The sequence below is a fragment of the Oncorhynchus mykiss genome, chromosome 17, assembly GCF_013265735.2.
Source record: "Oncorhynchus mykiss isolate Arlee chromosome 17, USDA_OmykA_1.1, whole genome shotgun sequence".
Taxonomy (NCBI): domain Eukaryota; kingdom Metazoa; phylum Chordata; class Actinopteri; order Salmoniformes; family Salmonidae; genus Oncorhynchus; species Oncorhynchus mykiss.
This window is the reverse complement of record NC_048581.1, coordinates 66,623,974-66,638,122: the sequence shown is the minus strand read 5'-3', so window position 1 is coordinate 66,638,122 and position 14,149 is coordinate 66,623,974. Positions and strand designations below refer to the sequence as shown.

At 42.6% G+C, this 14,149-nt stretch overlaps 1 protein-coding gene across 14 annotated transcripts in view; it reads right to left on the bottom strand.

Moving 5' to 3' along the window:
• The window catches only part of kcnab2a (potassium voltage-gated channel, shaker-related subfamily, beta member 2 a), a 120,986-nt gene that overhangs the window by 49,642 nt on the left and 57,195 nt on the right, over positions 1 to 14,149 (bottom strand). The gene's annotated exons all lie outside the window — the stretch shown is intronic.

Genomic DNA, 14,149 nt, shown 5'->3' with positions numbered 1-14,149 from the left:
CCAGTCAGGTATAGGGTTGTCCAGCTCAGGTCCAGTGTGATCCAGTCAAGTCCGGTAGTTCAGTGAGCGGCAAGTAGTTAAACTTGGTCGAGTCAGATGAGCGAGGCTCAGGAGTAGGCTGAATGCTCAGTGCTGCAGAATGGCCACTGGCCCCAGACCAGGGGACTGCTCTCACATGGGTTGGGCAACGGGGCATGAAATATTTATTATGTAACTTTATCTGCCCTGATGCATGTCTAAGCCAGGAGTGTCACAGGCGAATTACAGCTGAGTTCGCTGCATTGTTGTCTCTCCCTAGATCCCACTCAAACATGGCAACCGCCATTAACTGAAAATAAATTATTCTGGGCATATTTATTCATTTGAATCATTTCATTACATCAGTAAGAATGAATAACAATACAGAGATAGAACATAGCCTGTATTCAATGACTGCCTACATGAGGTGTTACAGGCCCAATGCAGTTGTTTTTATACCTATATCAAATCATTTCTGGGTAACAATTAAGTACCTTACTGCAATAGACTGCCATTAAAATGGGCAAGAAATGTAACAAAAAAACTATCCCAAGCAAGACTTTTACTAGGACTGTCTGTGAGTGGTCTGAGTGGGGAGGGGGAAACTAGCCGTTATTGGCAGAGAGGTTTGGAACTCTTATTGATCTATAACCGGGGTATTTTGAAATACCCACGGGATGGTTTTCATATACCGTCAATACCGCTGAAACCATTTGACGTTTTTGAATACATTGGAATATTTTGAGCTACTTTTTAATTAAATATCTGCAGACGACTTTTGCAATACGTTAGGAGATAAACCGCTATCTGCTTTTCATTTAGTCTGTCACATTATTTTTCACTATGAAGCTCACCGTAGTTCCCCAGAACAGCAGCCAATCATGTGTTCATTGTAAAGTCCATAGAGTTCTAAATTTATCGGTGAGTCTCTCCATGTTGAGCATTTTGGTAATAAAGACGCCCAATAGGATCATTTTTTTGTTGTCTTAGCGCTCCCTTGTGTGCTATGCAGTTAATACCGTAAATCGCGAGTTGGCAGAAGAACGGTACGATGGCATGAAAATCAGTATAACTCCCCACAAAAATGGTTGACCCGAAAGTAGTCTGTTCTATCAACCAATCGATTGGTAGACATTTTTAAAAGTGTATTTTCACACACACACACACTATTTGTGTGGAGTTTAAATGTATTTGGCTAAGGTGTGTGTAAACTTCCAACTTCAACTGTATGTATGTATGTATGTATGTATGTATGTATGTATGTATGTATGTATGTATGTATGTATGTATGTATGTATGTATGTATGTATGTATGTATGTATGTATGTATGTATGTATGTATGTATGTATGTATGTATGTATGTATGTATGTATGTGTGTGTGTGTGTGTGTGTGTGTGTATGTATATACACACACACACCTGTTCAACATTTTGGGGTCACTTAGAAATGTCCTTGCTTTTGAAAGAAAAGCACATTTTTTGTCCATTAAAATAACATCAAATTGATCAAAAATACAGTGTAGACATTGTTAATGTTGTAAATTACTATTGTAGCTGGAAATGGCAGATTTTTTATGGAATATCTACATAGGAGTACAGAGGCCCATTATCAGCAACCATCACTCTTGTGTTCCAATGGCATGCTGTGTTACCTAATCCAAGTTTATCATTATAAAAGGCTAATTTGATCATTATAAAACCCTTTTGCAATTATGTTAGCACAGCTGAAAACTGTTGTCCTGATTAAAGAAGCAATAAAACTGGCCATCTTTAGACTAGTTGAGCATCAGCATTTGTGGGTTCGATTACAGGCTCAAAATGGCTAGAGACAAAGAACTTTCTTCTGAAATTTGTCAGTCTAGTCTTGTTCTGAGAAATGAAGGCTATTCCCCGTGAGAAATTGCCAAGAACCTGAAGATCTCATACAACACTGTACTACTCCCTTCAAAGAACAGTGCAAACTGGCCAGAATAGAAAGAGTGGGAGGCCCCTGTGTACAACTGAGCAAGAGGACAAGTACATTAGAGTGTCTAGTTTGAGAAACAGACACCTCACAAATCCTCAACTGGCAGCTTCATTAAATAGTACCAGCAAAACACGAGTCTCAACGTCAACAGTGAAGAGACGACTCAAGGATGATGGCCTTCTAGGTGGAGTTGCAAAGAAAAAGCCACATCTCAGACTGGCCAATAAAAATAAAATATTAAGATTGGCAAAAGAACACAGACACTGGACAGAGGAAGATTGGAAAAAGTGTTATGGACAGGCAAATCTAAGTTTGAGGTGTTTGGATCACAAAGAAGAACATTTGTGAGACAGAGAAAAACATGAAAATGTGCTGGAGGAGTGCTTGACGACATCTGTTCTTTGGTGGTGGTAAAGTGGGAGATTTGTATAGGATTAAAGGGATCTTGAAGAAGGAAGGCTAGCACTCCATTTTGCAACACCATGCCATACCCTGTGGAAGGCGCTTAATTATTGGAGCCAATTTCCTCCTCAACAAGGCAATGACCCAAAGCACAGCTCCAAACTATGCAAGAACTATTTAGGGAATAAGCAGTCAGCTGGTATTCCGTCTATAATGGAGTGGCCACCAGTCACAGGATCTCAACTCTATTGAGCTGTTGTGGGAGCAGCTTTACCGTATGGTACGTAAGAAGCGCTCATCAAGCCAATGCAACTTGTGGGAGGTGCTTCAGGAAGAATGGGGTGAAATCTCTTCAGATTACCTCAACAAATTGACAACCAGAATGCCAAAGGCCTGCAAGGCTGTAATTGCTGCAAATGGAGGATTCTTTGATGAAAGTAAAGTTTGGAGGACACAATTGTTTACATTTTTTAAAAATCATTATTTATAACCCTGTCAACATCTTGACTATATTTCCTATTAATTTTGCAATTAATATATTCATGGATAACAAGGACATTTCTAAGTGACCCCACACTTTTGGACGGTAGTGTATGTAAGTAAGGTATTTCTAAAAACACATTTTCACTTTGTCAATATGGGATATTGTGTGTAGATTGATGAGTAAATTGTTTTACTACATTTTAGAATAAGGTTGTAATGTAACAAAATGTGGAAAAAGTCAAGGGGGCTGAATACTTTTCGAATGCACTGTATATGCTTTATAATGCTTTTGAATGACACTTCCGGTTTTGGTGGGAAATACCTGGGTTACCTGGTGGAAAAGTGATTTATTCTCGGGATGGAACATTTGTAAAATACCAGGAAAATATTCAACCCTAGTCTTACCCTGGAGGAGCCTCAGTGATGCTAAACACAAGCAGGCAGAAGAGGGTATGTTCTGCGGGGAAGGGACAGATTATTCCGGTCCCTGTCTTTTCTACCCTTGGATTAACACCAGACGTATTCCCCGGCCTGTGTAGTTCAGTTGAGTTCAGCGCTGCACACCTTGTTACGTGAGGCTTCACGCTGAATGCTCCGCAGGTCTGTCAACTCTCATGTCCTCTCTGCTGGGATGAAGCTGTAGTGGCCTGTCTCTCTCATACACTCCTATCCAGCCCTTGGGACCAGTGCCCTGACACAGCACCAATACAGCCACGTTACGTAAGCAGGCCTCCCTCTCCCCTCCTACGGTCTTCTCTCTGTTCTGCTCCACTTGGCTGCAGGGCCAGTTGAGGGGCTGTGTATGGTGCAGTCTCATGAGGATCAGTGGCATTCAGGGTCATTGAACACAACTGACATACACTTTTTCCTAGTGATATTTTTCCTAATGAAGAAATCCTGATTTACTGACTTGATTATTATAATGGATGGGGTATTCAGGGTTGTAATTGACAACAGTAAGCTATGCTAATGATTACATCCCTGATGTCCCTTGAGAAGAGGGGCAATGGTATTTCCTGTGGTTAGGGAAGCAGTAACCGGGTCCCAAGGACTAGGAATGATAAAAGTAACAGATCCAGTGTTCAACCCAACACTCAGCCTTTCCACAAGATTTTGCCAGGCTAAGACAGTTGTAGCATTACTCTTATTTTGGTTTTGAAAAAGTTGACCCCTAGTTGATCTGGCTGGCTTCACTCTATGCTCGCATGGTTTGCAGTGGTGGACCTTAACCTAATATATCCCTATTCCCTGCCTCAATGTCCCCTCCCCTTTTATGTCCATCTCAAGACAGCCTCCCTGCCATCACGCCCTCTCACTCAATTATTGCAATCCTCTCTAATCCTCGCTTTTCAATTAAACTCTCGGCCAGCTGACCAACATTAACATGGCAACAATGTCTCGCTACCATGCTCCACACTGCAGTAACAAACACAGACTAGCCATACCTCACACTGTCTCAATGAGCTAAGAATTTTGGATGGAGAGAAAGACAGAATGAGACGGTGGGAGTTCTATGTTTAGTGTTATACCAAACTCAGTAGAAGTTATTTTAAGACAATGATACCCCAATTTGATTACAGGCTTCAAAGGCATCCCTTATCTGTGTCTGATGATCGGTGCAGTAGTCAGTAGTCATCATAGACTGCCTGGCAGGCAGGCAGAGCTACTGTGCACACACAGGCCTTGCTGGCCCCCTGCAGTGGTAGCTGTCAGTGTTGGAGCTAGCTACAACCCCAGAGAACAAATTAAGTGCCAGAAAGACAGAAAAACTTGTCTATCAAGTTTTAATGATAATGTCCCTTTCAGTACATTGTTCTCACAGTAGTTTTGTGGTGCCTATTTTTTATTCCTCCTGTGTTTATAAGAAGTGCATGCTTGAGAGTAGGCTAGGCAGTTAGACAATGTTATGTACTGTAGCATAGCTTTTGCTGTATAATAATCATGCAATCTTGGCAGGCTACTAGCCAGGTCTATTTCCAGCTCTACAGGGTCCGTGTCAGCAGCACAGGTTGTTGTTGCGGAGTGACTTCCCAGAGGCGTCATTATGATATGGCTGCATCATCGATTGGCTAAGCTCCCTGCTGCCCAGGACAGGAGTGTGAAGGGGGACAGGCCAGAGACACTTATTTGTCAGCTGGGTGGGTTTGCGCATGTCATGTTGAGTGGCTGTAGTTGGTCAGAGAGCGAGATTCTACACTATCATTACTATTGTATATTTTTAGCTGTGAAATGTGGCATTACTTGCCAGTTCGGTTGTAGAGCTCTTCATTGCTGTGCCGCTAAGAACATTTGGACTATAGCCTAGCCGCTGTGCTGTAGTCGTGATCAGTGAAATCTGTGTGCACCGTTGTCCTAGTCACTGCCTCTCAAGCTCCTCTCTCTCGCTCTCCTCTTCCTCCCACTCTCAGTGAGTGGGCCCTATCAGCACACCGCACCCCTTCAGAATGATTGAGTGTCCAGGAGGGATTGTAGCAGCGTAATAGATTTGGGATAAATTCTGGTTGGGCTCTTAATCAAAGAGAGAACACAGAGAGCACAACATAAGGGAGAATGGGGATGTGGGAAGGGAGATAATGTATTTCTTCCTTTAGTTAGGGGCTTTGTTAAATTGCTGATAGACATAGAAAATCAAATGACATCAAGACCTTCCCTTCACCTCTACCAACAATAGACATAAATCGTTGATTCATTATTTATGGTAAGGATGATAGGTCTATATCTCCCACCACAACGGTGTGCTTTATCCTAAGATTAAAATATCTAGGGAAGACATGTATTCCTGAGCAAGCCCATCAAAATAGTTGAGCACTGGCCTGCAGTTGAAAAGATGTTCAGCAACTCTTGGTAGGACATAGGAGGTGTTCAGAAATACATATTTGATTGTTAAATCTACATGCCTGCAGTGCCAGTACTATCGAGATTGTATTTTTTATTTCTTATGGATCCTCATTAGCTGCTGCCTTACTCGGATCCAGCGCAATTAAGGCAGTTTAACAATTTTAAAAACATTACATTCACAACAGATTGTGTGCCCCCTCAGGCCCCTACTCTACTACCACAAATTCAGGTGTACGTGTGTATAGGGCGTATGTTATCATGCGTTTGTATGCATGTGTCTGTTTGTTGCTTCACAGTCCCCGTTGTTCCATAAGCTGTATTTTTATCAAATGTTATTGGTTGAATGAGTTACTTGATGCGGAATATAGTTCCAAGTAGTCATGTCTCTTTATAGTACTGTGGGCCTCCCATAGTCTTTTCTGGATTTGGGGACTGACCTCTGGTGGCATGTCTTGTGGGGTATGCATGGCTAGAGTATGATATAACCATTCTAATCATTATTGTGTAATATAGCAACACCTAAAAAGGCTCGATCCTTAAATTAATGTTTTTCAAATGAAGCCCAAAGCACATCCTCCTGCCTCTCCATTTGTCCCGTGTGGCTCAGTTGGTAGAGCATGGTGCTTGCAATGCCAGGGTTGTAGGATTTGATTCCCATGAGGGACCAGTACGAAGAAGTATACACTCACTACTGTAAGTAACTCTGGATAAGAGTATTACTGTAAATGACAAACTTATTTGTTTTAAGTCCCATATTGTTGATTTAGTTCACTGCTTACCAGGTCCCAGGTAATATGAGGTCCAGGAGTGGAGAGAAGAGGCATTGTCATTAGGCCTATATGTTGGATCAGCAGACTAGGAAGTGGTGATGGACGGTTGCTACTTTGTGGCGGTTCCCCGGGTCTGATCTCTGCTGTGGGTGTTCCGTCCAGAATGTGGAGTCAAGAAGAAGCCGCCAATTTGGGCTATTGAGATGAGCTCACCCCGTGTGGGCATACATATTTATTCCAACAGACTTGTTTTCCCATTCAACCCTCTAAACTCTGAGACAAGCGTGCTAAATGTGAGACACCATAAGCGGAGAGTCACCCTGCTCATTATGCTATGGTTCCTGTCACCCAGTCTCTGCTGCGGCTCTCCCCCACTTTCTTTCCTTCCTCCTCCACATGTCTGCAATAGCCTAGTCCAGACTTTCTTAATACTGGTCCTGGGGACCTAGGGGTACCGTAGTATTGCCCCAGCACTACTACAATTTATACAAATGATTTGAAACAGGTGCATTGGTGCTAAGACAAAAACAAAGGTGCACCCCTTTGCGTCCCTAGAACCAGGAATTGAGAAACACTGGTCTAGTTTAATGGGGCAAAAACACATTCAAGTGCTGGAGTGGGCTGGTGTGGATTACATGTAGACACTATCTGGGCACCCTGCGCCACTGTCCCCTGGTCCCAGCCTCTTCCTTGATTCTCCTGGAGCGCAACCTTGAGAACAACCATACGACCCTGTTGCACAGAGTATGATTGAGGGTGTAAATTAGGGACTCAATGGTCTCCATGTGATGTGTCTACAGCTGTTGCTGGGAGTTACAGTTTGTATGATGAGTGTTTTGTAGAAGGAGCAGTACAGTGAAATCCAAAAGTGTGCACTTTTTCTCCCCCAGATTCTATTGAAGTCATGGAGAACAAAAGTTCAGGGTTCTAAGAATAGACGTGTCAGTTTGTTGCAGCTTGTTTGCTGGATTCTTTTGATGGAAGTTGTTTCTCCACACTGCATTACTGCCTGTTTGTTCATCACAACATCTTTTGAATTCTCTCCCAGCAGAACCAACTAGCTGCATGGGCCTGGTTAGACAAGGTTCAGTATTAGATTCCTTGTACCGCGTGCATCTACGGTCTCCTCACTCCTTCAACCAATAGTGTATGGACTCCTATTACCACAGTGTTGACTGTGACCTTCCACTATTATTATATTAAGCCAAGCTCCTCCACTCCCACTGAACACTGCAATTGTCTGACAGATCAATTGCACTGTCGACTCAAATGCCAAATGCAGTAAAAATTGTTTGCCCTGTGTTTTATATCATATTGTACACCAGCTGATGAAACTAACTGTAAAAGTGGAGAAAAATGTAATCAGTATTATTTCCTGATAGTTGCTGGCTGAAAATACAATCTACATTCAACCTTCTTATCAGCAGGCGGGAGTTTCGGCTTTCCATGGTGACATCACCATGCGGTAGGCTTAGGAGTTAGTGCTGAACCCAATTAGTAAATTGTTTAGTTGATTGTCTGGTCGAGATGTAGCATACATACAGTGCATTTGAAAAGTATTCAGATCCTTTGACTCCGGGATGCTGGCCTTCTAGGCAGAGCTCCTCTGTCAGTGTGTGTTCTCTTGCCCATCATAATATTTTATTTTTATTGGCCAGTCTGAGATATGGCTTTTCCTTTGCAACTCTGCCTAGAAGGCCAGCATCCCGGAGTCGCCTCTTCACTGTTGACGTTAAGACTGGTGTTTTGCTGGTACTATTTAATTGAGCTGCCAGTTGAGGACATGCGAGTCGTCTGTTTCTCAAACTAGACACTAATGTACTTGTCCTCTTGCTCAGTTGTGCACAGGAGCCTACCACTCTTTCCATTCTGGTTAGAGCTAGTTTGCACTGTTCTGTGAAAGGAGTAGTGCACAGCGTTGTACAAGAGTTCTTCTGCAGCACTCCACCAATCTGGCCTTTACGGTAGAGTGGCCAGACAAAAGTCACTCCTTGGAGTTTGCCAAAAGGCACCGTAAGGACAGAGTTCTTTAGGCATGTCATGACTTGCCGTCTTGGATGGAGATCAAAGGTGCCGGCTAACCAAAGGTTTGGTTTCAAAACCCTCCTCTCATGGGGGTTGGCAAGTTTAATGACAGTCGTAAATACCTGGCAGGAACTGTCTCTTCATGGCCATGCAGTATTGAGGGGAAAGAACCCTTTTGTTACAAGAAGATTCTTCCTGCCAAAACTACAACATCCAAAAGTGGAGAATGAAACAATACTCCTAACACAACATATGTGGGAAATGGTCAGGGGGGACTTAAAGTACAATCATGTCAGATAATGATATCACCAAACAATAAATTCAGACAGACATCTACATTGTGAAAGCTCTTAAAGTTGCCATGTTTCCGTTAGAGTTTCATCTAAATATTGTAAAACAATGATTAAATATGAAACGATTTGTGAAAAGATAGCCTTTTAGCCTTCTAAATTTTAGCCTTCTAAATGAGAAATTGTATTTCATATAAAGTTTTATCCAGTCAGTAACCACACCCACGTGAGCACAGACATTATGCCGGCGTGATGGAATGCGCCCTTTGACCAGAGTGCTTAAAAAAGGACTCAATTTACGGGAGACCAAAACATGCCGGGTTGCTGCCGGTGTGGAAAGTGGTCTTTGCTGTACCCTGAATAATCAACCATTGAGACCGGACAGCATGAAGCGGTGGCTACACAGCAGACAAATGGTTTAAAACTACAAGACCAGTACATTGCCAGGTTGCTACTGGCATGCGTGCAGTATGTGTGCAGCGCAAGCTGAATACATGACTATTACTATTATGGACTGGAATTTTGCACATCGCTCAAACCATGATAAAGAAGAGAACATGTGATTCTGGTGCAGCACGTGCGGTCTACAAATTATAGGCTAGCGAATTTGATTTTAATTTAGGAATATAAATTAGGGCCTATTTGTATAACTAGTCGGCTGACGGATATAGACACACAGTTCATAATATTTCCCCTAATGTTATTAGCCTACCTCTTTCTCTATTGTTGCTTCATTCCTTCCTTTCAACAGTTAAATTAAATATGTTTTGTTGTCCTTATGGTCATCGTTCTAATAACAAGGACTTCACTTCAAAGACTGGATGGTTATGGGTCTGAATACAGTGCCTTGCTAAAGTATTCGGCCCCCTTGAACTTTGCGACCTTTTGCCACATTTCAGGAGCATCATGAAGAACAAGGAACACACCAGGCAGGTCCGAGATACTGTTGTGAAGAAGTTTAAAGCCGGATTTGAATACAAAAAGATTTCCCAAGCTTTAAACATCCCAAGGAGCACTGTGCAAGTGATAATATTGAAATGGAAGGAGTATCAGACCACTGCAAATCTACCAAGACCTGGCCGTCCCTCTAAACTTTCAGCTCATACAAGGAGAAGACTGATCAGAGATGCAGCCAAGAGGCCCATGATCACTCTGGATGAACTGCAGAGATCTACAGCTGAGGTGGGAGACTCTGTCCATAGGACAACAATCAGTCGTATATTGCACAAATCTGGCCTTTATGGAAGAGTGGCAAGAAGAAAGCCATTTCTTAAAGATATCCATAAAAAGTGTTGTTTAAAGTTTGCCACAAGCCACCTGGGAGACACACCAAACATGTGGAAGAAGGTGCTCTGGTCAGATGAAACCAAAATTGAACTTTTTGGCAACAATGCAAAACGTTATGTTTGGCGTAAAAGCAACAAAGCTGAAAACACCATCCCCACTGTCAAACATGGTGGTGGCAGCATCATGGTTTGGGCCTGCTTTTCTTCAGCAGGGACAGGGAAGATGGTTAAAATTGATGGGAAGATGGATGGAGCCAAATACAGGACCATTCTGGAAGAAAACCTGATGTAGTCTGCAAAAGACCTGAGACTGGGACGGAGATTTGTCTTCCAACAAGACAATGATCCAAAACATAAAGCAAAATCTACAATGGAATGGTTCAAAAATAAACATATCCAGGTGTTAGAATGGCCAAGTCAAAGTCCAGACCTGAATCCAATCGAGAATCTGTGGAAAGAACTGAAAACTGCTGTTCACAAATGCTCTCCATCCATCCTCACTGAGCTCGAGCTGTTTTGCAAGGAGAAATGGGAAAAAATGTCAGTCTCTCGATGTGCAAAACTGATAGAGACATACCCCAAGCGACTTACAGCTGTAATCGCAGCAAAAGGTGGCGCTACAAAGTATTAACTTAAGGGGGCTGAATAATTTTGCACGCCCAATTTTTCAGTTTTTGATATGTTAAAAAAGTTTGAAATATCCAATAAATGTCGTTCCACATCATGATTGTGTCCCACGTTTTGTTGATTCTTCACAAAAAAATACAGTTTTATATCTTTATGTTTGAAGCCTGAAATGTGGCAAAAGGTCGCAAAGTTCAAGGGGGCCGAATACTTTCGCAAGGCACTGTATATAACTGCTATAGCCTACTGCCATTGCGCATTCACATTTCTTTCAAATTACCTGTGAGTTCAATTGGATGCTGTATTTAACATTCAGGGAAAAAGAAGCTATTTTGCCACAACTTTGGAAGTATGCTTGGGTCATTGTCCATTTGGAAGACCCATTTGAGACCAAGCTTTAACTTCCTGACTGACATCTTGAGATGTTGCTTCAATATATCCACAGTTTTCCATTCCTCATGATGCCATCTATTTTGTGAAGTGCACTAGTCCCTCCTGCAGCAAAGTCCCCCCACAACATGATACTGCCACCCCCGTGCTTCACGGTTGGGATGGTGTTCTTCGGCTTGGAAGCCTCCCTCTTATTCCTTCAAACATAACGATGGTCATTATGGCCAAACAGTTATATTTTTGTTTCATCAGACCAGGGGACATTTCTCCAAAAAGTATGATCTTTGTCCCCATGTGAAGTTGCAAACCATAGGCTGGCTTTTTGATGGCGGTTTTGGAGCAGTGGCTTCTTCCTTGCTGAGCGGCCTTTCAGGTTATGTCGATAGAGGACTTGTTTTACTGTGGATATAGATACTTTGTACCCGTTTCCTCCAGCATCTTCACAAGGTCCTTTGCTGTTGTTCTGGGATTGATTTGCACTTTTTGCACCAAAGTACGTTTATCTCTAGGAGAAAGAAAGCGTCTGGCATAGGCTATGCTGCAGCAAACATAGGCCTACATGTCTCAAGAAAACTACATGCATTGTGAACTGCAGTCCATACTGAGACAGGCTGTCGGCACCACCCTGAGCATTGATTCATCAGAAGGAAGAGAAGCCAGATTTAGACATAGCATATCATTTAAAAAAGTTCAATTTTATGCCATGCTGTTCATATAAATCATTTATGATAATTTTCCGGTTTCTCGCAGTTATTTATCCAGGGAAAAGGGGAATGATTTGGGCGGTAAATCCTGGTAACCAGGTTCCCGCCATTCAACCCTAGGTAAGACCCTATGTTTTTTTAAGAGTTTTATAATCACAGTGCAGCGAGTTATTATTCACTTTTACTTACAAAGTGCATAACACTGTCACAGTGTCCTACCCAAGACCACAACAGTGAAAAGTGTGTGTTGAACTCGAAGGTAAGCTACTCTCATAAAAGAGAAACCATCTGGAGTGTCACACTCAGGCGGGTGTGACCACCAGTCCCTCTCTCTAACCAATGAAGGGCAATGTGTAGCTTATCTTGACCAGTTTTGGTGTGTCAATCTCTGGTCTTGGAGAGTGTCGACACACAGATTAGAGTTGAAGTTGAGACAGCTGCCTCTCCCATACACAGCTGTTGATAGGGTAACCCTCTGACATCTCTAGGGTGGACTTGTGACATCAGGTACCCGATGTCACAAGTCCAGCAATGGAATATATACTCCGCTCACATGGTGAGGGTGCTGCTGGAGTGATACCCAGCTATACTGTTACCCACTCAGCTATATAGTTACCCAGTAAATCATTGACCTTCCTCAGCGTCTCAGTATGGCTTGGTCTACTTTGGTGGTACTGCTAAGGGTCCCAAGGCTTAATGACACTGACACGAGGCCTTTAAATAACTCTGGGGCCGACGGAGGGAAAAAAGCAAAGCACTGCAAAGGACTGTACGGCAACAGCCTTGTTAGCTGGATCTGAGGGGGGCTGTGAGGGAGAGGGAGGATGAGTTTGGGCCCACACAATACGAGGTAGGAGGAGTGGGCGCTGCATTGTGGATTTTTTATTTTAAAACATTTGTCAAGTTACGCAAGGCCTGGAGAAGTGGCTTCTGCTAGACTGGATCCATTGTATTCTCCCTGGAGGGTTTGGGAGACCTTAATAATACATGGGCAAAAGGGGCAAGTAGAGCAGAAAAAAGGGCTCTATGGTCATAAGCCCGACAGAGTGGGGGTGTTGGGATTGAGAGAGGACAAAGGGGGGGGGGGGGGCCTGAAAACTTTTACAGATTGTTCTGGAAATTCTCAAAAAAACTTCATAGACGGGTTGGCTGATAACGTAACGAAATTGAAGCTCACATGTCGATAAGGCAGAAGGCCATGTGTTATGATTCTGAATGGTCAGATAGCTAGCAACAATGACATGAAGCTGCCACCTGGGGAATTGTAGGTGTTTTGATACCATGTCTTGTTTTGAGGTACTTTGACTCGTGTCATGTCTATGCTAATATGGCAAAAAACTTGCTAGCTAGATAATCAACAACTGTAACGACGCATTTGAGAGACAACAAGTGCTAATTGTGCAAATGTATTTGTTTTCAATAAACATTTGCAGACAAAATATAGTTAACATGCTGTCAACAATCTAAGCCAACAGTCTGTCTTGCCCCATAGTTGTGCACGAGTTGGTTTTGTTGCTAAAAAACCAACCAGTCTATAGGGAGGAATGATATTTAAAATGTTTTTTTTACATTTGTATCACAAACCATTTGAGAAAATCATGATGAATGTGGCCATTTTAGGCCCCTTTTAGACCTATATTGTAGCCCAAAACATGCAGAACTGAAATAAACAATTTTGACCAATGTTAACTTACTCTGCATTTAGTATTGCTCATGTAGGCAAAATGTACATTCATGAGAGGACTGGAATATACTGCATTTGAAAAGTACTCAAACAGACCCCTTCACTTTTTCCACATTTTGTTACGTTAAAGCCGTATTCTAGACTGGATGAAATTTTAAAAATATATCTTCAATCTACACGCAATACCCCATAATATTTTTTCAAATGTATTAAAAATGAAAAACAGAAATACCTTATTTACATAGGTATTCAGACACTATGCTATGAGACTCAAAAGGCTTGGAGTTTGCCAAAAGGCACCTAAAGGACTCAGATTCTCTGGTGTGATAAAACCAATATTGAATACAAAGCGATCACGTCTGGAGGAAACAAGGAACAACTCATCAGCTGGCCAATACCATTCCTACGGTGAAGCATGGTGGTGGCAGCATCATGCTGTGAGGATGTTTTTCAACAGCAGGGACTGGAGACTAGTCAGGATTGAGGCAAAGATGCATGGAGCAAAGTACAGAGATCCTTGATGAAAACCTGCTCAGCACCTCAGACTGGGGTGAAGGTTCACCTTCCAACAGGACAATGACCCTAAGCACACACCCAAGGCAACGCAGGAGTGGCTTCGGGACAAGTCTCTGAATGTCCTTGAGTGGCACAGCCAGAGCCCGGACTTG